Source organism: Mustelus asterias, chromosome 20 (genome assembly GCF_964213995.1).
Source record: "Mustelus asterias chromosome 20, sMusAst1.hap1.1, whole genome shotgun sequence".
Classification (NCBI taxonomy): Eukaryota; Metazoa; Chordata; class Chondrichthyes; order Carcharhiniformes; family Triakidae; genus Mustelus; species Mustelus asterias.
In genome coordinates this window covers 57,094,672-57,119,619 of record NC_135820.1, presented here as the reverse complement: position 1 = coordinate 57,119,619, position 24,948 = coordinate 57,094,672, and the positions used below count along the sequence as shown (strand labels likewise).

Here is a 24,948-nt window from a genome sequence, read left to right as displayed (position 1 = left end):
CCACTACCTCCCCCGGCAACGAGTTCCAGGCACTCACCACCTTCTGTGTAAAAATTCTGCCTCGTACATCTCCTTTAAACCTTGTTCCTTGCACCTTAAACCTAGTAATTGACTCTTCCACCCTGGGAAAAAGCTTCTGACTCTCCACTCTGTCCATGCCCCTCATAATCTTGTAGACTTCTATCAGGTCACCCCTCAACCTCCGTCATTCCAGTGAGAACAAACCAAGTTTCTCCAACCTCTCCTCATAGCTAATGCCCTCCATTCCAGGCAACATCCTGGTAAATCTTTTCTGTACCCTCTCCAAAGCCTCCACATCCTTCTGGTAGTGTGGCGACCAGAATTGAACACTATATTCCAAGTGCATCCTAACTAAGGTTCTATAAAGCTGCAACATGACTGGCCAATTTTTAAACTCAATGTCCCGGCCGATGAAGGCAAGCATGCCGTATGCCTTCTTGACTACCTTCTCCACCTGCATTGCCACTTTCAGTGACCTGTGTACCTGTACACCCAGTTCCCTTTGCCTATCAATATTCTTGAGGGTTCTGCCATTTACTGTATATTTCCTTTCTGTATTAGACCTTCCAAAATGCATTACCTCACATTTGTCTGGATTAAACTCCATCTGCCATCTCTCTGCCCAAGTCTCCAACCGATCTACATCCTGCTGGTCCTTATCGCTATCCGCAAATCCACCAACCTTTGTGTCGTCCGCAAACTTACTAATCAAATCAGTTACATTTTCCTCCAAATCATTTATATATATTACAAACAGCAAAGGTCCCAGCACTGATCCCTGAGGAATGTCACTTGTCACAGAAACGCACCCTTCCACTGCTACCCTCTATCTTCTTTGATCGATGGTAGTCATGATGTGGAGATGCCGGCGTTGGACTGGGGTAAGCACAGTAAGAAGTCTCACAACACCAGGTTAAAGTCCAACAGGTTTATTTGGTAGCAAATACCATTATGGTATTTGCTACCAAATAAACCTGTTAGACTTCTTACTGTTCTTTGATCGAGCCAGTTTTGTATCCACCTTGTCAGCTCACTTCTGATCCCATGCGACTTCACCTTCTGCACCAGTCTGCTGTGAGAGATCTTGTCAAAAGCCTTACTGGAGTCCATGTAGACAACATCCACTGCCCTACCCTCATCAATCATATTTGTCACTTCCTCGAAAAACTCAATCAAGTTAGTAAGACACGACCTCCCCTTCACAAAATCGTGTTGCCTCTCACTAATATGTCCACTTATTTCCAAGTGAGAATAAATCCTGTCTCAAAGGATCCTCTCCAATAATTTCCCTACCACTGATGTAAGGCTCACCGGCCTGTAATTACCTGGATTATCCTTGCTACCCTTTTTAAACAAAGGAACAACATTGGCTATTCTCCAATCTTCTAGGACCTCCCCTGTAGCCAGTGAGGATACAAAGATTTCTCTCAAGGCCCCAGCAATTTCCTCCCTTGCCTCTCTCAGTATTCTGGGGTATATCTCATCAGGCCCTGGGGACTTGTCTACCTTAATGTTTCTCAAGAACCCCAATACTTCCTCCTTTTTGATCTCAACATGATTCAAACTATCTACACGTCCTTTCCCAGACTCATCATCCACCAAGTCCTTCTCTTTGGTGAATACTGATGCAAAGTATTCATTTAATACCTCGCCCATTTCCTCTGGCTCCACGCATAGATTCCCTCCCTTGTCCTTGAGTGGGGCAACCCTCTCCCTGGCTACCCTCTTGCTCTTTATATATGTATCATCACTCTTCCTACCTATGTCGTTAATACCAATATGTACCACGCCCACGAGAGTCAACATTTTTTACCAATGGTAGGGGAGTCTAAAACTAGAGGGCATAGGTTTAAGGTGAGAGGGGAGAGATACATAAGCATCGGGCAATTTTTTCATACAGAGGGTGGTGAGTGTCTGGAACAAGCTGCCAGAGGTAGTAGTAGAGGTGGGTAAAATTTTGTCTTTTAAAAAGCATTTAGACCATTACATGGGTAAGATGGGTATAGAGGGATATGAGCTAAATGTGGACAACTGGAACTAGCTTGATGGTAAAATCTGGGCGGCATGGACAAGTTGGGCTGAAGGGCCTGTTTTAATGCTGTAAACCTCTACAACTATGACTCTATGAGAAGCCTCAGGGATTTCTTGCCTGCCACTTATCAACCCCCTCAATTCCTGCTATCCTCTCACTTTTCTTTCACTGTGGAGTTCCAGGAAGCCCAGGAAACCCATCCATCCCACTTAAAACCGTTGCTACTTACCCTTCTTTCAAGTGTTTTAAGTGTATTAGTGTCACAAATAGGCTTACGTTAACACTGCAATGAAGTTACTGTGAAAATCCCCTAGTCGCCACACTCCAGCACTTCTTCAGGTACACTGAGGGAGAATTTAGCATGGCCAATGCATCTAACCAGCACATCTTTCAGACTGTGGGAGGAAACCGGAGCATCCGGAGGAAACCCATGCAGACACAGGGAGAAGGTGCAGACTCTGCACAGCCAGTGAAGCCAGGAATTGAACCCAGGTCCCTGGCACTGTGAGGCAGCAGTGCTAACCACTGTGCCACCAAATATTATCATTGGAAACCTCCTCTCAATGCACTGAAGTTAAAAGTGGAAGTTGGCGAGTTGCAGCTGGCTTTCTGAAATGCTGTCAATTTCAGCCCTTTTAATCAGCCACCCATCCCAAACTCATTGGCCAAAATTCTCCGATGCTTTATGCCCCGCCACCGCTGCGAGCGAGAACGGAGAATTTGGCGCTCAGCCAAAACACCATGCACTGCAATGGGTGAGGTCAGAGAATTCCGGCCATTGGCCAGTGTTTTCCAGCCCTTCCCATAAGTGGGATCTTCCGGCAACACAAATTGCCGTTGACTTTGGCTGCCACAGGCGAGCCTCCTCCACCCTATGGGGAGTGGGGCGTGCGGCGCTGAGACGAGGGGCGGGGGGAGGGAGAGGAGGAGGAGAGTGGGGCAGAAAATCCTGGCCATTCACATTTTCCAAGTTAAAATGTTTCCCGAGGGAATCTTCCCTCTTCCGTGTTTCCCAAAGCGAGCAGAACAAGCCAAGAGCATCTGCCTTTTAGGATGTGCAGAATCCCTTTCAATTGCGTCAGGTCCACTCAAATTCCCACCTCACTGATCTGCAAGTTTCTCATAATGACTGAGTATCACTGACAGCTCACTCATCGTGTGCAAATGAGGCACAAACCTGAATTCCATTCGGAGGACACAGCAAGTGCCCTGATCATTGTGTGCCCATTTTGGGCAGAAGCAGAGTTTCTTGACCGGTGAGTAATTAATTCTACCCAAAGCAAGAGACATCTTACCTTTTCTCTTTTCTCATGCTGTTTTAGTTATCCCTGCAAGCACACGCATAGCGACGTGGTACAATCTGAATGGGTGATCTTGATTGTTGTGAAATCACATTGTAAGGAGCTAAAAGCATTTTCCATATCAACTTTTCAGTTTATACTGATCGGAAATGGGGAGAAAAAGATTTAACCTAACAGCTGTTACAATTAAAAAGTCATATAAAATTACAAGTGATAAAAACAGAAAATTGCTTTTTTGAGTTATACATTTAGTATTGTCATAATAACATGCTGTATTATTCAAATGATTATAATCATTGTAGACAACAGATCTGATAAAGATGAATACTGAAGACATGCTGGTTGTATGTGTTATCACTGTTGTCCATATGTTGCTCTGGTAAAGCAAGGCAACTGTTCATAGTAGTTTTGCATCAGAAGCATTTTGCTAACTCATTAACCAGTCTTCACATAGGAAACCACAAGGCTTGCACCCAGTTCCTCTTTCAATGTTTCTCACGGAGTTCTGCTGTGGTGCTCATATGCATATGTGTTCTGATAAATGTATCAGTTTTTCTGAATGTTGCAAAATGTTGTAATATGTCACTGCAGTAAGCTTAAAATGACCAAAAAACATTTTAAGTATCACCTGCTAAACCTGAGGGTCAGATCAAATAGAATAGGAAATTTAAAAAGAACATTCTTCAGTGAGAGGGTGATGGAACTGTAGAAAAGATTAACAGCAAGGGATAGTGAAACAGAGAATCGTGACAAATTTTTGAAAACAAAAGCAAAATTCTGTGGATACTGGAAATCTGTGTTAACAAAGGAAATACTCTGCAGATTTGGCATCATCTATGGAGAGGAACAAAGTTAACGGGTGAAACTCTCCCATCCAGGACTAAGTCCCTTGGCGGGGAGGGACAGCGAGTGTTTCCCGCTGTGGGGGTTGATGGGAAACCATGCCATATCTACCATCCCGGGTTTAATGAATTATCCATCCGGGGCTTTTGTGTCCATCTTCAGGGGTGGGATTGGCTTGATGGCACATGCCAGCTGACATGCCCTGGTGCTACATTTGAAAAGCGCCCATCGTCACTGACCCACGGTTGAAGAAAGAAGACGGACCTCTTGAGAAAGAAGAGGGATCTCCGGGAATACGCTGAGATTGGAAGATGGACCTTCTCGAATACACTAAAGTTGTGGGGATGTTACAGCAGGGGGCCCGCTAATAATATTAGAATGTATTCAAATTAGCTTCCCGTCATTTGAACTTCATTATGTCCTTGGCAGGGAGGGGACAAGCGAGTGGGGAAATCCTGCTGGCGCAAAAGCAGTTTTGGGACACCTCCTCGATTCTCCACCCGCTTCGCCATTCCCACCCTCCAAAAACAGGGGCAGAAACCAACACTCCCCCCCCCGCAAGTGTCTCATTAAAAGATGAGATACTGTTCCTCACACTTAGCTTGGGCTTCAATAGCCCAGTGTTGGAGGCCAAGGGCAGAGAGGTCAGAGTGGGAGTGGGGCAGAGAAATTAAATGGCTAAGTGGCAGCGGATTGAGCAGAAGCTTTTCACAGAGTGGTTACGTAATCTGTGTTTAGTCTAATGCAGAAGAGACCACATCATGATCAGTTAATGCAGTGTGCTAAATGGAACAAAGTATATGTAAATCACTGCTTCACCTGCAGGGGGTGTTTAACGTGTTGGACAGTGAGGAGGTAAAAGGGTAGGTGTCTCACCTCTTCCGACTGCGTGGGAAGGTGCTGTCAGCAGGGGAAAGGGTCTTGGGGATGAATGAAAAGTGGAGCAGGGCATCACAGAAGGAACGCTCCCTTTGGAATGCTGAAGGGGAAGGGTAGGGGAATGGAATTTGGTGATGGCATCGCACTGAAAGCAGCAGAAAAAACATAGGATAATCAGTTGGATATGAAGGCTGGTGAAGATAAGGGGAAATCTATTGTGATTCTGGGACAGAGAGAAAGAGGTAAGAGCAAAATTATGAGAAATTGAACAGACACATGATCAAGGCACATTGGTTAGCAGTGCTGCTGCACAGCGCCAGGGATCTGGGTTGAATTCCGGCGTTGGGCGACTGTTAGTGTGGAGTTTGCACATTCTTCCCAGCTGAAACGTGTGGGGTTACGCGGATAGGCCTGGGTAAGGTACTCTGTCGGAGAGTCCATGCAGACTCAGTGGGCCTAATGGCCTCCTCCTGCACTGTAGGGATTCGCTGAAGGGCCCTTGTCCAACAGTGACAGGAAATTCTTGGTTGAGGAAAAGGTTGAAAGTAGTATCCTCAGAAACTAGGGCGGCACCGTAGCACAGTGGTTAGCACTGCTGCTTCACAGCTCCAGGGTCCCAGGTTCGATTCCCGGCTCGGGTCACTGTCTGTGTGGAGTTTGCACATTCTCCTCGTGTCTGCGTGGGTTTCCTCCGGGTGCTCCGGTTTCCTCCCACAGTCCAAAGATGTGCGGGTTAGGTTGATTGGCCAGGTTAAAAATTGCCCCTTAGAGTCCTGGGATGTGTAGGTTAGAGGGATTAGCGGGTAAATATGTGGGGGTAGGGCCTGGGTGGGATTGTGGTCGGTGCAGACTCGATGGGCCGAATGGCCTCCTTCTGCACTGTAGGGTTTCTATGATTTCTATGAAACTGAGGAGTCAATTGAAGTCCTTATGGGAAGCAGGATGGGAGGAAGTATAGTCAAGTGGGATATAGTGGAATAAAAATACAGAGAATGCTGCAAAAGCTCAGCAGGTCTGGCAGCATCTGTGGACAGAGAAACAGAGGCCGGAATTTTACCGGCAGGCTCAGAGAACGGCATTCTCCATTGGCCTCGGGCAGGATCGTACGAACCTCGAGCGGAAATGCCGGTAGAATTCCACGCTGAGTTAACATTTCGTGTCCAAATATGACTCTTCTTCAGATCTGAGCTATTGGTTCGAATTTTAATGAAGGTCTGGATGAATTGTCATTAGGAAAGGACATTCAAGGCTATTAGTTTTGGAAGCACAGCAATGAAGCAGATATTTTAGGTAGGGTCAGCTAAATGGACTCTCCTACCCAAAACATAATTATGAAGCTCTGTATATCTTCAGATTATCTTAGTAAATTATTTTTAAAGAAATTATTTTCTACCAGATAGATGTTAACATGCAGCTAGCTGTTCATTTTATTAAATTTCTTATTCTAAAAATTACATTAAATTATTTTTCATTTTATTATAAGTATTGCCTATAAGGGGAAAAATAAAATGTAACTATGAACAGCAATGAAGGTGCATAATATTCAAAGCTTCAAAATCTAAATGAGAGCAATCTTGATCTCAATATCACTTCACTTACACCTACCAACATCGAGTAGTGTGAAACATTGTGTGGAGGGTTGACCCATCCACAAATTTTGATTTACAGATGGACCATGATTTAGGCAGTGCTTCCATCAATGGTAGGTGCAGCAGTAAGGGAACCTTTAACCCAGGCTCCATAGTAACAGAGAAATAGCTCTATCCCTTCAATGAAGCTATGCAAGTGCTCAGTGCCAGAACTAGCATAATTTCTCTAGCACTGTGGATGTGGGGTAAATTGCTCCCCGCTCCACAAAAGCCATTTCTTTCATAAAACATACTGGCCTTAGACACTAAGGGGCAAATTGGCATGGCCAAACAACCTAACTTGCACATCTTTGGGGTGTAGGAGGAAACTGACGCAGACACACGGTTAATATGCAAACTCCATACAGTCACCCAGGGCCGGAATCGAACCCAGATCACTGGCACTGTGCGCCAGCAGTGCTAACCACCGTGCCACCATAAGATGCATAATTAACAAGAAAGGATGTGCTGTTAAAGTAACATAGCTCTTGGATTATTTTTCTTTTCGGAAGAAATAGTTTTATTTTTATTCTGTTGATTTTATAAATATGGTGAACATGGAACATGAATAGGTTTGAAGTAGTATTTTAAATGAAGAAGGAGATGTAGAAAGGTGGTGAGATTAAGGGAGAGAATTCCAGAGCTTAGTGCCTCAGCAGCTGAAGATTCAGAGGATTGCAAGGCTGGAGGGGAGTATAGAGATCGGGAGCCGACAAGGCTATGGAGAGGTTTGAAGGCAAGAAGATAATTTTCAAATAGAGGCATCGTGCAGAACATTCTGCCCTTGTCTGCTACAGGAATTGTAGCAGGTAGGATGGAAAATTTGACGGACCAGCAAAATGTCGGTTGATTTCAGGCAGGAATTTCTGCTCATAGTATCATAGGACAGAATCATAGAATCTCTACAGTGCAGCAAGAGACCATTTTGCCTATTGAGCCTGCATCAACAACAATCCCACCAGGCCCTATCCCCATAACCCCACGTATTCACCCTGCTAATCTCCCTGACCCTAAGGGGCAATTTAGCATGGCCAATCCACCTAACCGTTCATCTTTGGACTGTAGGAGGAAACTGGAACAACCGGAGGAAACCCACGCAGACACGGGGGGAACATGCAAATTTCATACAGACAGTGACCTGAGACCGGAATTGAACCCGGTCTCACTCCCATTGTCTAACCAGGAGCCAATGCAGGTCAGTGAGCAGAGGGGCAATGAAGGAGTTGGTGTGTGAGCTTGGCATAGACAGCAGAGTTTCGGAGGACCTCAAGTTTACAAAAGGTAGAATATGGGAGACTGACCAGGAGCAAGATGGTAATGATCAAGTCTAGAGATAATGAAGGGATGAGAGTTTCAGCAGCAGATTGGCTGAGCCAGGAGTAGAGGCGGGCTAAGTTATAGAAGTGGAAATAGGGAGTGTTTGTGATGACATGTATGTGTAGTTAGTTGGAAGTTCATCCCAGGGTCAGATATGGTACCAAGGGTGTAAACAACCTAGTTCAGCCTCCAGAGAGGGAGGGACTCAGTCGCTAAGGAATGGATGTTGTGGCAAGGACAAAAACAATGTCTTTGGTATTTCCAATCATTAGGTGGGTGTCACAGTGGCACAGTGATTAGCACTGCTGCCTCACAGCACCAAGGACCCAAATCCCGGCTTGGGAAACTGTCTGTCACTTGCTGAATTTGTTTGTCTACTTTGCACAAAGAGTTTGCACGTTCTTCTCGTGTCTGTGTGGGTTTCTTCCGGGTGCTCCGGTTTCCTCTCACAATCCAAAGATGTGCGGGTTAGGTAGATAAATTGCCCCTTAGTGTCATGGGGGCTAGCTAGGATAAATGCATGGGACTATGGGGATAGGGTCCTGGGTGGGATTGTGGTCGTTGCAGACTCGATGGGCCGAATGGCCTCCTGCTGCATTGTAGGATTTTATGATCACAGGTGGAGGAAACTTCTGCTCATGCAGTAAGGGCAAACAGGACATGGCGTCACAATTGATGTTTCTTCATTTAAAATTGCATCAAAATGTTGTGATGAAACTCATTACTGCTCAATTAGGATGAAGCGTTTCATTGCTGGGCTGTTGAGTTTTTCAATTCTAAACTGGATTTAACTGGACTGTCCAAAAACTGTGAAACTGAGAGACTGTGGGTGGATTACATGTTTCTTTAATGATCCTTATTGGTGGGATTGATATTAATATTAATAACAGTAAAGATGTTTTTATTCCAGAAACATGCAGTTCAATGGCTGAATTGCATTGTGACTTGTGTTAAAAAATTCATATGGGCTAATAAGTAATCAAGTTAAAAACGTGGAAACATGTGACAATCACATTGTAACAAAAATAGACAAATTCAGCAGGTGACAAGGAAGTGATGGATGGGTTATTGAAAGAAAGAATATTGAATTAAATTAGTTTAGAATTGCTAACCACTACATCATTCCTACACTATAGGTACTGAAATACGTATAGATTTCATAGCTGAAGTACTGCATTGAGGACCTGAACCAAGTAAGGAATGGAGCTCCACTGGTACATTTCTGCCCTACATTATGTTTCCGTTTCTCAGGGGTAAACAGACACAAGGGGCAGTGTTTAGTGGAGGTGATGGGTGCCTTTCCTGGCAGCTGGAGAGTCAGACAAAGCCTCCTTCCGGAAAGGCTTTCGTACATGGGTAAGATGGGTATAGAGGGATATGGGCCAAATGCGGGCAATTGGGACTAGCTTCGTGGTGAAAACTGGGCGGCGTGGACAAGTTGGGCCGAAGAGCCTGTTTCCATGCTGTAAACCTCTATGACTCTATTAAGTGTTTCTCAGACACCTAATTGGGCTGTGGCAGGCCTACCACATGATCCACGGACCCCAGGCCTGGAAATGCCACCCCCAGGAAGCCACCAGCCAACCAAAAGTCAGCAGCTGTCATTGCTGGTGGCATCACCGAGGGAGTGGTGGCTGCTGCCGGCAATGCACCACGGGAGAGGCTGAGGATCACTGAGAGACTCGGGCGAGTGACAGCAGGATGGTGGCCACGGGGTGGGAGTCGGCAATAATGTGAGTGGAGATTCGGCAGCAAAAACAGAGGCTGGGAGTGGGCAGCCCCAAAGGGCAGGAAGGAAGGAAGGTAGTTGTACCTTTGCAGATTGGGGGTGGCTCCGTAATGGCCATGTAATGACTCAGGAAGCCCGACTGGAAAGGAAAATAGTTTATTACAGAATGCAAAGTAAAACTACCAGCCACGCTATACACTGGCACTTTACTTTGAGATTCAGATTTTGGCCACCTGCTTCAAAAACAATTTACACCGCTGGGGGCGGCACGGTAGCACAGTGGTTAGCACTGCTGCTTCACAGCTCCAGGGACCTGGGTTCGATTCCCGGCTTGGGTCACTGTCTGTGTGGAGTTTGCACATTCTCCTCGTGTCTGTGTGGGTTTCCTCCGGGTGCTCCGGTTTCCTCCCACAGTCCAAAGATGTGCGGGTTAGGTTGATTGGCCATGCTAAAATTGCCCCTTAGTGTCCTGTGATGCGCAGATTAGAGGGATTAGTGGATAAAAGATGTGGGGATATGGGGGTAGGGTCTGGGTGGGATTGTGGTTGGTGCAGACTCGATGGGCCGAATGGCCTCTTTCTGTACTGTAGGGTTTTATGTTTATTAGCACTATAGCAACTTACATACTAGTCCTGGCCTGGGACTACAGTACAGCAGGCCCAGTAATGAGTTCCAGTTGGGCCAGGCCACTGCCTGTTACCAGAGGAACTCAACAAGTCCCACAGGGAGATCAATCAGTGATTCACCTTGGTCTTTGTGGGGGTTATCACAGCCTCTTAAAATAGAACCTCCCCCAACTTTCTTCCTACTTGACTTCTGCATGAAACACACCACCCTCCACCTCCCCAACACCCTCCCTAACCTGTCCAAATCTTTCCTGCTCAAGACCTCGGACTTAAACTAAGAAACATTGGGCCGTCTTTTTCTTCCTCATTGTAGTCCTGGCATTGTAGTCCTAATGCACTCTTGGCATGACAGACTGATGGAGCTGCTCGCTGGGGGATTTCCACCACTGTGAGGAGCAGAGGTCCCACACTGCCCCTACCTAGCCTTCTCACACAGCGTTAGGGCTGTGGGGTAGGTTGTTGTGGAGTGGGCTAGCTCCACACTGACCTTGCTTTTTGCTTCCGGAGGGAGTGGGGGGGATATAGGGCAAACCATCTCTTCCCCTCCTGCCCAGCTACCCACCCACTCCAGAATTCTGCCCAATTATTTTTGGTTTTCAGAAAAGGTAGACTTTTCATTTGTAAAGCTGGAGGTCTTTGGTTTGCCAAAGAGAATAAATAGTTTGATGGTGGGACTAAAAGCACATTAATGAATTTAAGCGTAAACATGTCTGTTTCTCCGAGACCTCGATCATTAGAATCCCAGTCACCGGGACAATGTCATCCTCCAATCTCACCTTCCAGCTTTTTCCATTCGTCAGAGCCTACACCATGTTTTTGAAGTCATAAACGAACAAGTGTAACTCTGACTTCTGGTGTTAATTATTTGTTGAAGTTTCTGCTTTCATCTGTCTGGATTCTGTTTCAAAAAGTTGGACTTCCTGGGCTGCTTAAGCTCAATCTCTTTTTGATGGATTTCACAATCTCACCTTTTCTTTTTCTTACCTCTCCAGTTCAAACCTAAAGTGAAATGGCTCGAAATGTAAGTTGCTGATGCTCCAACACACTACGCTATACACTGGCACTTTACTTTGAGATTCAGATTTTGGCCACCTGCTCCAAAAACAATTTACACCTGTCATTAGCACTATAGCAACCTAGAGCCAAGAATAATTTGACTTTCTACATAGGCTGTGCCACAAGGCACCACCTCAAAGATGTTTGCCAGCGTGACATGAAGACCCTGAACATTGACTATTGCACCTGTAAGTCACTAAAAGTTGAAGGAGAAAAATAGTGACACCACCTGTGGACTGGCATACTATGGGAACCAGTGGTTTGATTGGCAACAGACGCCAATGTGGAAAACAGCAACCCACCATGTCACGTGGCAGCTTCATGTGCGGTACTTGTGGCAGGACTTGCGTCCATGGTCATGAGCAAAGGTGCACCAAATGAAGACACCTCCACCTAAATGTATTTGTTTGCTGCACATTCATTATCTCTCATAGATGGAAGGATGCCAACGACAACATGGCACATTAACAGAGACAAGAAATTAAAACCGATCCATTTGCCGCATTATGGCCGGAATTCTCTGGCTGTTCTCCAGTGGCAGACTCTCTGGTCCTGCCATGGTTTTCCCGGCCACATGGGTGGCTACAATGGGGAATCCCGCTAACAGTGGCAGGACCAGAAGCTCCTGCCATTAGCGAATGGCATGCCGCCTCTTGCTGCCAAGAAACCCGGTGATGGGAGGCTGGAGAATTCTGGTCTATATTGCTGAAAAAGATATTCAATCCATTCCACTATCATTCCAAATATTTAAAAATAAAAGGATACGTGGAGGGCTGAGATGCTTTTCAAATGTTAGATTCATTATATGTCAAAATGTCAGCCTTAGTTCAGGAGTAGAACTGATGCCTCTGAATCGGAAGGTTATTAATTCAAATCTCAATCCAAAGACTTCAGTACATAATCCAGAATGACGTTTCCATGCACATCTGAGGCGTACAGCACTATCCCATGTGTTATCTTTCCAATGTGACATTAAACTTTGTGATACAAAATCAGGGCATGCAATTCCTGGCACACAGTGGCAAGGATGTTTCATTATTTACCCACAAGACAGTCCCCAGCTTCTCATAGAATCATAGAATTCTGGAGTGCAGAAGGAGGCCGTTCGGCCCATAGAGTCTGCACCGATCACAATCCCAACCAGGCCCTATCCCCATAACCCCATGCATTTCCCCTAACTAGTCCCCTGACACTAAGGAGCAATTTAGTCTGGCCAATCCACCGAACCCACACATCTTTGGACTGTGGGAGGAAACCGGAGCACCCAGAGGAAACCCACGCAGACACGGGGAGGATGTGCAAACTCCACACAGACAGTGACCCAAGCCGGGAATCAAACATTGTCACTGTGAGGCAGCAGTGCTAACCACTGTGCCACTGTGCTTCTGCTCACTCCTTATCAGCTGCTCATTTCTCTGCTGTTAGAAGCAGTGGTCTGCAGTCAAATTCCAGAAGATTTGACAAATCACACCACAGACCGGATAAAACTGTTCCACAGCCCCTATCCGGACAACAAGCCATACAATTGACGCCCCTGTTTTGGGACAAGTCTACATTGCACAGGCTGACATTTCAATGCAGCACTGAGGGAGTTGATTGTTGCAGGTGTTATAATCCCCAAATGAATCTCTTCTCACATTCTCCCTTGAATGAGACGATCAACTCCAGTGATTCAATTGGATGTCATAGATCCTTGGATTTCTCAATTTCTTGCTGTAATTTGAGCAGGGGCTGTTTCTCATGGTTCCCCCACCCCTACTGGGCATGCTTTCGGCAGGGGAGCCCATTGAAATGTCAGGGGCTGCCATCTTCCTGCCTGCCCCAACCTAGTCCCCATAATATGGGGAGTGGGTAAGGCGCCCAACATATTGAGAGGCTCTTAAGTGGACTTAATGGTCATTTAAGGTCCATAATTCCCCTCCACTGCCATAATACTCAGGACTGTGGAAAGCGGGTAGGAGTGTGAAGGCCATTTTTTCCCACCTAAGTTGCTTCTCTGTCTGGCCTTCAAACTTCATTCCCCCCCTCTTTACGTGGCTGACCAACCCATCCAAAAAGGCCTGACTTCACTGTCTCCAGCATCCATGACATTTCTTCCTGGGGCCTAATCCCATCGACACTCATTGCAGAGATCTGGCGCTAATGAGACGACAAGAGATGCCAGCCAATCTGATTGGCCGCCAGCTCTTGAGGATGGGATTTCCTTCCACTTAAGGGTGGAAATCCTGCTTGTTAAGGGAACCTGCAGGGTAATATAATAATTTTTAAATCAATCAGTTTGCTAGCAACTTTACTTCCAGGGAGGGGCAAGCAGTACCAGCCACCCAACCCTGCTCCCATGAAAAATCCAGCCATAGTGGATCACCAGAAACCCTAGAATACTGATGTCAATGACAATTTGCACTGTTTGTCCAGATTTTCTGAGACATGACAAAAAGGTTCCATGAAATATAACGTTCTTTGTTTTATTATGAGTTTCAATAATGAGCAAAACAGTAGACTGTCCTCAGGAAATTATAGTTTAAGTTATATCTATTAATTTACTAGTTAATTGAGGTATTTTAACTTGTCATGCTAGAAACACGCATGTAAATTATCAACAGAGGAACAACATTGAATGAAGCATATTGGATAGGATTAAGAAAAGGTGAACTGAAAGAGTAAGTATTATGTGAAGACTCAAAGGGTGGAATTTTCCCATCCTGCCCGCCATGGGAATCACAGCGGGCGGGACACAGACCATTCTAAGGTCCGTTGACATCGGTGGGATTTTCCAGCATTGAGGTGAGCGTGGCCGGAAAATCCCACCCAAAATGTCCATCAAGGGTCAAGCATGAAATCATGGCCAGTGCTATAGATTTTGCTCTGATCTGTATTATCATAATTGGTAGAGTTCAAACAGGTACTATTTACACATTGCTCAAGTTTGGCAAAGCAAATCTTAGTCACAACTGGTTTAATACATTCGCCAAATTCAAATTGATCTTGCCAGTTATATTTCATTATACTTCTCTCCGTGCTCATTAGAGAATAACTATTGGAACAAAATTTTTCTGTGTCAGATTTTGTTTTACAATTCCTTCAAAAAAATATACTTTATTCGCAAACGATTGTAAAATTACATTCCGTAACAGTCGAAATTGAACATTAATGAAAGTGCTAAATGATTAGCTTATTTCCATGAAGCATGTTGCATTCTGAAGTGCCTCAATGCAATTACAATTTACATGTGATATTTGCAACATATATTCATCTTCGACAGACAGTCCGAGGGCTTTGACATTTTCCAACCCCTCAGTGTAGTATGGCAGATGGGCCTTAGACCTTTCAGTGGGCCTTTCCCCACTGAGCCTCAGTGGCAGCTGCCCTGAGTTTTAGCCCTCAGCATGGAGGCAAGGACTGCAACACTTGTTGCGGATGACTCTTTGCACTGGACAATGAACGGGTTTCTGGCAGACCAAAGAGCACCTTTCACCAAGTTGATGATCCTGCAGCTGTAGATGGTGTTTATCTCAGTGTAAGTCCCTGGGAAAGCCCATAGAGCGCACAGTCCCGCAATCACCGAGCTACTCAGGACAAACCTCGACAAAAACACCCACTTTGCAAAGAAGGTTTTCCAGACCTTCTTTGCAAAGACACATTCCAGAACAAGGTGGACGATGGTCTCTTCCATACAGCAGCCACCTCAAGGGCAACATGCAGTGGCGCTGAGACTCAAGGGGTGGAATTTTCCAGTCCTGCCCGCAACAGGAATCGTAGCCAGCGGGGGCGGACCATGCAAAGATCCGTTGATCCTGGGCGGGAATTTCCCACCTTGGGACGAGCACGGCCGGAAAATCCTGCCCAAGATGTGCATGAAAGAAAGGGAGGGCCCTTCTCACCACCATCCAAATGACATCTTGGTGCTTGTTTGAAAGTTATTGTGATGAGATAATCTGTGAAATAACTTTGACAGTCTATTCAGGGAATCATATGAAAGGAGTCACTCTTTTCTTTTTCTCCAGGACCTGGGGAATGTTATGTGCAGATCACTGTCTGATAAATTTGTGGTCAAAGGGGTTTTTTTATGCACAATTTTTGCCATGAGGGACAGATGTTCCAATAAGGCATGATCCAATTGGCTGCAGCATTCCGTGGCAAAATGGCCAGATCAATCCCTCGTAATGCTGGGTACAGGTAGAACTTCAACACATAGTGATGTTAATGTCTTATCAATTATATTGTTAAGGTTTGTTAATGTCATATCAATTACACTGTTAAGATGAAAAGAAACAGGTATTGGGCATTAATCATCTTTCAGCACATATAATTAAGGTAAGCTGGGACATTGGGTTGTGTGGGAGGAGAGCTATCAGACTGAGTAAGGCATCACACGCTCAATAAAGAAAACATCTGCGTCTTGGTTTTGGCTTCACCGACAAGTTGGGATGCTATTAACCAGTGATACCTGGGGTGGTATTTTCCCATTCCACCCGCCATGGGAATCGGAGTGGGTGGGACAGAAAATTTGGCGGACCATGCAAAGGTCCATTGACCTCGGGCTGGAACTTCCGCTCTTGGGGTGTACGCAGCCAGAAAATCCTGCCCTTGGTGTTCTGCGCACTGAATGTCTACACAGAGCTAGATGATGGCTATCAGGATGAGGGCAACATTGAATAGGTTTTCCCACCTCTAAAGATGTCTACATGGTATCTCTGTTTTACAAATTAAACAAGAAACCAGGTTGCAGCCTAAATAACCTCCAGTAGGCTCAATCTGTTTGAATGTCTCTTGGTTGTCTTTCCTGAGTGCCTATCTCAACTGTGAGATGAATAAAACTGCTCAATAATGGAGGAAGAGGCAATAAGCCATGCTAATTCTGTCATCCTAAAAGACACACACACAACACAGTGAGCAGGAGTTGCCACTCTTGGGTGTGGCCAATTGAAGTGATCTGTTACTATCTTGGAGTTTGGATTTGGGATGACTGAAGCTCACTGCACAAATTCACAGAGCCATCTGGAACTTCAAGGCTCACTGCTTCCAACTCACTAAATTCTCAACTGCATTTCTGTTGCTCCGGAACTGTGACGCCAACTACCTCACCATAAAAGGAGTCATCTCTGTTGTGTCGTGTCTAGCTATCAGCTTTGAGCTGTATTTCAAAGGGCTTGGGAACAGATCATTTTTCTACTCCATATTTTAAGTGGGCCAAAAGAAACTAGAAAACAAATGGAGGGAATTCACGCAGTCAGGAAATGAAATAAATGTGGACTTTTATTGCAGATTTTATGGTGCATTCCACAATGTGAGTTCTGTAATTATGGAAGTGAAACTTAGAAAGAACAAAGAACAATACAGCACAGAAACAGGCCCTTCGGCCCTCCAAGCCCGTGCCGCTCCCTGGTCCAAACTAGAACTTTTTTTGTATCTCTCCATTCCCACTCCGTTCATGTGGCTATCTAGATAAGTCTTAAACGTTCCCAGTGTGTCCGCCTCCACCACCTTGCCTGGCAGTGCATTCCAGGCCCCCACCACCCTCTGTGTAAAATACGTCCTTCTGATATCCGTGTTAAACCTCCCCCCCCGCTCACCTTGAACCTATGACCCCTTGCAAACGTCACCACCAACCTGGGAAAAAGCTTCCCACCGTTCACCCTATCTATGCCTTTCATAATTTTATACACCTCTATTAGGTCACCCCTCATCCTCCGTCTTTCCAGTGAGAACAATCCCAGTTTACCCAATCTCTCCTCATAACTAAGCCCTTACATACCGGGCAACATCCTGGTAAACCCCCTCTGCACTCTCTCTAAAGCCTCCACGTCCTTCTGGTAGTGTGGCGACCAGAACTGGGCGCAGTATTCCAAATGCGGCCGAACCAACGTACTATACAACTGCAACATCAGACCCCAACTGCGTATCTACACCCTTTATGGTTCTGCCATTTATCGTATAGCTCCCCCCTACGTTAGTTCTACCAAAATGCATCACTTTGCATTTATCTGGATTGAACTCCATCTGCCATTTCTTTGCCCAAATTTCCAGTCTATCTATATCCTTCTGTAGCCTCTGACAATGTTCCTCACTATCTGCAAGTCCAGCCATTTTCGTGTCATCCACAAACTTACTGATCACCCCAGTTACACCTTCTTCCAGATTGTTTATATAAATCACAAACAGCAGAAGTCCCAATACAGAGCCCTGCGGAACACCACTAGTCACAGGCATCCAGCCGGAAAAAGACCCTTCCACTACCACCCTCTGTCTTCTGTGACCAAGCCAGTTCTCCACCCATCTAACCACCTCCCCCTTTATCCCATGAGATCCAACCTTTTGCACCAACCTACCATGAGGGACATTGTCAAACGCTTTACTGAAGTCCATATAGATGACATCCACGGCCCTTCCCTCATCAACCATTCTAGTCACTTCTTCAAAAAACTCCACCAGGTTAGTGAGGCATGACCTCCCTCTCACAAAACCATGCTGACTATCGTTAATGAGTTTATTCCTTTCTAAATGCGCATACATCCTATCTCTAAGAATCCTCTCCAACAACTTCCCTACCACGGACGTCAAGCTCACCGGCCTATAATTACCCGGGTTATCCTTCCTACCCTTCTTAAATAACGGGACCCACAGTGGAGCTGCATCGCTTTTTGTGATGAGAAAATGAAGATAAAGCAAGTCTTCATTTCTTTCCGTTTCTCCCTCGTTTCATTTTACCTCAATGTGGATAAGATGTTTTTTTAAAATCTGACTATAAAATTCCTTAACGTCTTCTGAGTTGGTTCTTCATATTTCACTGCACATTAGACAAATATTGTTTCTCAAGACCCTCAGGTTTTACTAGTCGCCACCACTACTGGCTCTCACAATATTCCAAAGAATATAAGAAAGCTTGAAAAGAGAAAACCCACATTGGTGTATAAGGCCCCTTCCTCCAGAGCACCATCTGCCATCTGTCCTATCTGTAATTTCTCTGAAGCTTTCTCAATCTCCAAAAGTTCATCAAAGAAATCTCTTTTACATTATGGCTAGAAATTGCTGTTGGCAATATTAGTTTGTAATCACAGTGAGTGGAATAGCCTGCTTGTGTATAATATATTGCTATGGTCCTAAAAATGCATTAAAGACTTACATGATAATGTAAGTCTTTAATGAGATGTTATTAATGGAAGTGTTAGAATTCAAAAAGAAGGTACAAAAACTAGCACAAGGGCACTTTATCTGAATGCTCGTAGCATTCGAAACAAGGTAAATGAGTTGACAGCACAAATCATGGCGAACAAGTATGATTTGGTGGCCATTACAGAGACATAGAATCATAGAAATCATAGAAACCCTACAGTACAGAAAGAGGCCATTCGGCCCATCGAGTCTGCACCGACCACAATCCCACCCAGGCCCTACCCCCATATCCCTACATATTTTACCCACTAATCCCTCTAACCTACACATCTCAGGACACTAAGCGGCAATTTAAGCATGGCCAATCAACCTAACCCCCACATCTTTGGAATGTGGGAGGAAACCGGAGCACCCGGAGGAAACCCACGCAGACACGAGGAGAATGTGCAAATTCCACACAGACATGGTTGCAGGATGGTCACAACCGGGAGTTGAATATCCAGGGGTATCAAACTGTTCGGAGGGACCGACAGGAAGGTAAGGGAGGTGGTGTAGCTCTGATATTTAAGGATGATATCAGGGCAGTAGTGAGAGATGATATAGGTTCTATGGAAAAAAAGGTTGAATCCATTTGGGTGGAAATTAGAAATAATAAGGAGAGAAAGTCACTGATAGGTGTAGTCTATAGGCCACCCCAAATAATGACGTCATGGTGGGACGAGAAATAAACAAAGAAATAACTGATGCATGTAAAAATGGTACAGCAATTATCATGGGGGATTTTAATCTACATATCAATTGGTCAAACCAGGTCGGTCAAGGCAGCCTTGAGGAGGAGTTCATAGAATGTATCCGCGAGAACTTCCTTGAACAGTATGTAATGGAACCGACAAGGGAGCAAGCTATCCTAGATCTGGTCCTGTGTAATGAGATGGGAATAATTAATGACCTTGCAGTTAGGGATTCTCTTGGAAGAAGCGATTACAGTATGGTTGAATTTAAAATACAGATGGAGAGTGAGAAGGTAAAATCCAATACCAGTGTCTTGTGCTTAAACAAAGGAGACTATAAAGGGATGAGGGAGGAGTTGGCTAAGGTAGACTGGGAGCAAAAACTTTATGGTGGGACAATTGAGGAACAGTGGAGGACCTTCAAAGCGATTGTTCACAGTGCTCAGCAAAAGTATGTACCAGTGATAAGGAAGGACTGTAGAAAAAGAGATAATCAACCATGGATATCTAAGGAAATAAAGGAGGATATCAAATTGAAAGAAAATGCATACAAAGTGGCAAAGATTAGTAGGAACCTAGAGGATTGGGAAATCTTTAAAGGTCAGCCGAAAGCCATGAAAAAAGCTCTAAAGAAAGGTAAGATGGATTATGAGTGTAAACTAGCTCAGAATATAAAAACAGATAGCAAAAGTTTCTACAAATATATAAAACTAAAAAGTGTGGCGAAAGTAAACATTGATCCTTTAGAGGACGAGAAGGGGGATGTAATAACTGGAAATGAGAAAATGGCTGAGACATTGAACAGGTATTTTGTGTCGGTCTTCACAGTGGAAGACACAAATAACATGCCAAAAATTGATGACAGCAAGGCTATGGCAGGTGAGAACCTAGAAACTATCATTATCACGAAAGAGGTAGCGTTGGGTAAGTTAATGGGGCTAAAGGTAGACAAGTCTCCTGGTCCTGATGGAATGCATCCCAGGGTACTAAAAGAGATGGCGGGAGAAATAGCAAATGCACTAGTGGTAATTTACCAAAATTCGCAGGACTCTGGGGTGGTTCCTGCAGATTGGAAAACAGCAAATGTGACGCCACTGTTTAAAAAAGGAGGTAGACAAAAGGCAGGTAACTATAGGCCAGTTAGCTTAACTTCTGTAGTAGGGAAAATGCTTGAATTTATCATCAAGGAAGAAATAGCGAGACATCTGGATATAAATTGTCCCATTGGTAAGACGCAGCATGGGTTCATGAAGGGCAGGTCATGTTTGACTAATTTGGTGGAATTCTTTGAGAACATTATATGTGCAGTGGACAATGGGGAACTTGTGGATGTGGTGTATCTGGATTTCCAGAAGGCATTTGACAAGGCATTAGCACCAAAGACCGCTACATAAGATAAAGGTGCACAGTGTTACAGCATGGATAGAGGATTGGTTAACTAACAGAAAGCAAAGAGTGGGGGTAAATGGGTGTTTTCCTGGTTGGTGATCAGTGACTAGTGGTGTGCTTCAGGGATCAGTGTTGGGTCCGCAATTGTTTACGATTTACATAGATGATTTGGAGTTGGTCCTTTAGAGGACGAGAAGGGGGATGTAATAACTGGAAATGAGAAAATGGCTGAGGCATTGAACAAGTATTTTGTGTCGGTCTTCACAGTGGAAGACACAAATAACATGCCAAAAATTGATGACAGGAAGGCTACGGCAGGTGAGAACCTAGAAATTAATTCTTTGTTCTCACTGGAGTGACGGAGGTTGAGGGTAGACCTGATAGAAGTCTACAAGATTATGAGAGGCATTGACAGAGTGGATAGTCAGAAGCTTTTTCCAAGGATGGAAGAGTCAACTACTAGGGGGCATAGGTTTAAAGGAGATGTACGAGGCAGATTTTTTACACAGAGAGTAGTGGTTGCCTGGAACTCGTTGCCGGGGGAGGTAGTGGAAGCGGATATGGTAGTGACTTTTAAGGGGGGTCTTGACAAGTACATGAATAGGATGGGAATAGAGAGCTATGGTCCCCGGAAGGATAGGGGGATTTAGTTAAGTCGGGCAGCATGGTCGGTGCAGGCTTGGAGGGCCGAAGGGCCTGTTCCTGTGCTGTAATTTTCTTTGTTCTTTGTTCTTGGGGACCAAGTGTATTGTGTCAAAATTCGCAGATGACGCTAAGATGGGTGGAAGAGCAAAGTGTGCCGAGGACGCTGAAAGTCTGCAAAGGGATATAGATAGTCTAAGTGAGTGGGCGAGGGTCTGGCAGATGGAGTACAATGTTGGTAAATGTGAGGTCATCCATTTTGGTAGAAATAACAGCAAAATTGACTATTATTTAAATGGTAAAAGATTGCAGCATGCTGCTGTGCAGAGGGACCTGGGTATCCTTGTGCAGGAATCTCAAGGAGTTGGTTTGCAAGTGCAGCAGGTAATTAAGAAGGCAAATGGAATTTTGTCCTTCATTGCTAGAGAGATGGAGTTTAAAAACAGCGAGATTATGTTGCAGCTGTATAAGGTGCTGGTGAGGCCACACCTGGAATACTGTGTACAGTTTTTGTCTCCTTACTTGAGAAAGGATATACTGGCACTGGAGGGGGTGCAGAGGAGATTCACTAGGTTGATTCTGGAGTTGAGAGGGTCGGCTTATGAGGAGAGACTGAGTAGACTGGGGCTATACTCATTGGAATTCAGAAGAATGAGGGGAGAGCTTATAGAAACATATAAGATTATGAAGGGAATAGATAAGATAGAAGCAGGGAAGTTGTTTCCACTGGCGGGTGAAACTAGAACTAGGGGGCATAGCCTCAAAATAAGGGGAAGCAGATTTAGGACTGAGCTGAGGAGGAACTTCTTCACACAAAGGGTTGTGAATCTGTGGAATTCCCTGTCCAGTGAAGCAGTTGAGGTGCCTCACTGAATGTTTTTAAGGCAAGGATAGATCAATTTTTGAACAGTAAATGAATTAAGGGTTATGGTGAGCGGGCGGTTAAGTGGAGCTGAGTCCACAAAAAGATCAGCCATGATCTTATTGAATGGCGGAGCAGGCTCGAGGGGCCAGATGGCCTACTCCTGCTCCTAGTTCTTATGTTCTTATAATATTGTCCCACAGAATTTCCAAGTCAATATATTGAAAGTGGTCTCATCAAAATCATAGAATGGTTACGGCATAGGCAGAGACCATTTGACCCATCAATTCTGCGCTGGCTCTGTGCAAGAGCAACCCAGTTAGTCCTACTTCCAATGTCTGCCCTTTCTCCTGCAAATTCTTCCCCTGCAAGTACGTATCTAATTTCCTTTTGGAAACCACAATTGAACCTCCCCCTACCCATCTTTCGGACAATGCATTCCAGGTCATGACATGCTCTGCGAAAAAGAATTTTCTCTGTTTGCGTTTGGTTCTTTTGCCAGGCCCTTCTGCAATGGGGACAATTACTATAAGCTCTGTCCAGACAGATCATTATTTTGAACACCTCGATCGTGTCCCCACTCAACCTTTTCAGCTCCAGCAGGAAGGATCCCAATTTCTCCAATCTATCCAACTTTGTTTCACATTACCTACAATAACAGCGAGCTATCTTTTCCTCAGTTCACTTTTAATAAAAGAGCAGATGTGATTACAAAGCATGCAAATCACTTTGTACTCATGTCCTTTTTGGCTAAGCTTAGTGCTGAGTGGAAGATATACTCCCCAGATAACTAGTTTACATGACTTAACTGTTTGATTTCACAGCAGTATAGCCTCTGCATGTACCATATTTAATAGGTCACACAATTGTGTTTGGGTAAAGACGTCAATGATACATTTTCTTACTTAAAGACAATTGCTGTAAGAGGATTTCAGTTTAGGCTACTTCCTGATTACCAGAGGGAACACTTCCTGTTCTGAAATTAGAAAAAAATTTGCAAACATGAAACATCCATAATTACAATTTGCCAGCTCAGAAATTGATACCAGAATTTCTAGCCAGCATTGTACTGCCATCATTTTTATTTTGCTTTTAAGACTGCAAATAAATTAAACATTTTACTGATCTAAATGATGCGCAGAGTTCTACCACTTAGGTTATGAACACTGAGATCTAATCATTGCCCACTAATACGGTAGCATATTACATTGCTACCATATTACAGTGCTTCCAGAGAGAGAATCAACAGCTTCTAATGCATCCTTCAAGTACAAGGAATAAGGAAGCTGGTATTTATCAAATTCAAATATAGAAGCATTTATTCACTGTTAAAGCAATATGAAAACTAGACTTCCTTCAATCACCATGCAGGGGTTTGAGTGATTTTAGAGGCATTGAACATAATCTTCAAGATTCAGCAGGCAAGGGATTCTATTTCTGGCGTACCAGGAACTAGCTTTTTTCTAAATTCATTGACCATTTTGTGAGAAATCAGAAAAGACCATCTCACAGTGTTTGCATATTCATCAAAAAACTTTCCTACCCACGTGTTTTAAATATTAATGCAAGAAGTTCCATCAATATTTTAAATAATTTTGCATTGAAGTTCTGTCCCGCTTATAATGCTCTTTCAAACACCAATAGGAGGGGCTTGCATGGGTCAGTTCCACCCTGCCATGTCCTGGGGACTCATCTGGAAGGGCTCCTGGGCTTTCCTGTGAAATTGAATCACTTCTAACCTGAAAACGCTCTCTCACGCCATTGTTATCATCAAGCCAGGGATCAAACCTGGTTCAATGAAGAATGCATGCAAGGGACGGCACCGGGCATTGGTAAAAATGGTGAACCTATGGGAAAGGATTATACACCTAAACAGCAGAAGCAGCAAGTGATAGACAGAGCTAAGCGATCCCGTAACCAACAGATCAAATCAAAGCTCTGCAGTTCCGCCACATCCAATTGTGAATATTGCTAGAAAGTTAAACAACATACCGGAAGAGGAAGCTCCACAAATATCCCCATCCTTAATGATGGGGAATCCCAGCACATCAATACAAAAGAACAGGTTGAAGCCTTCGCAATCACCTTCAGCCAGAAGTACTGATTGGATGATCAATCTTGGCCTCCAACACCACAGGTCCCAGACGTCAACCAATTTGATTCACTCCATGGCCAAGATTTTAAGGGTGGCGAGGTTTCCCAACCCACCACCCAAAGAGTCAGTGGAGGATACCTGGCTGCCAAAGGCCCCACAGCTATTCAATGCTCCAAGAAGACAGGACTTCCGCACTTCACTCAGGAGCAGGTCCCGCTTCATGGAGCTAGCAGTGGCAAAAGCTGCAGTGCCCAGATCTGGGACTTCAAGAGTCTCAGTCCTTGGAGACTAGCACCAGATAAATGTGATGGAGAGACTGGGTAGGGGAGGAGGGAATGAGCACTCACTGGAGGGTGGGGATGGGGGGGGGGGGGGGGAGGGAGGTTTCTCGGTGTCTCATGTAGGGGGAAAGCACCTGATGTTGAAAGGGAGCTATTATTGGAGGTGAGTCCCCACCTCCCATTCCTGCCCCAAAGTCTGAACAGGGTCAAATTCCATACGGCTCCAGAACTCCTCCCTCCAGTCCAAAAATTGGGGCTGGGGGAGGGGGGGGGGGGGGGAACCAGCTGTTAGGTAGAAATTAATTGACTACTTAAAGGCCTTCATTGGGACAAGGGCAGGCGGGTTGCCATAGGCCTTTACCATAAAATTGCGGAGAGGTCAGGACAAGTAGGATCCTGGTGG

The 24,948-nt window shown here is 44.8% G+C and overlaps 1 protein-coding gene across 2 annotated transcripts in view; it reads right to left on the bottom strand.

Moving 5' to 3' along the window:
- Positions 1–24,948, bottom strand: part of LOC144508317 (regulator of G-protein signaling 20-like) — a 114,376-nt gene that overhangs the window by 79,463 nt on the left and 9,965 nt on the right. The gene's annotated exons all lie outside the window — the stretch shown is intronic.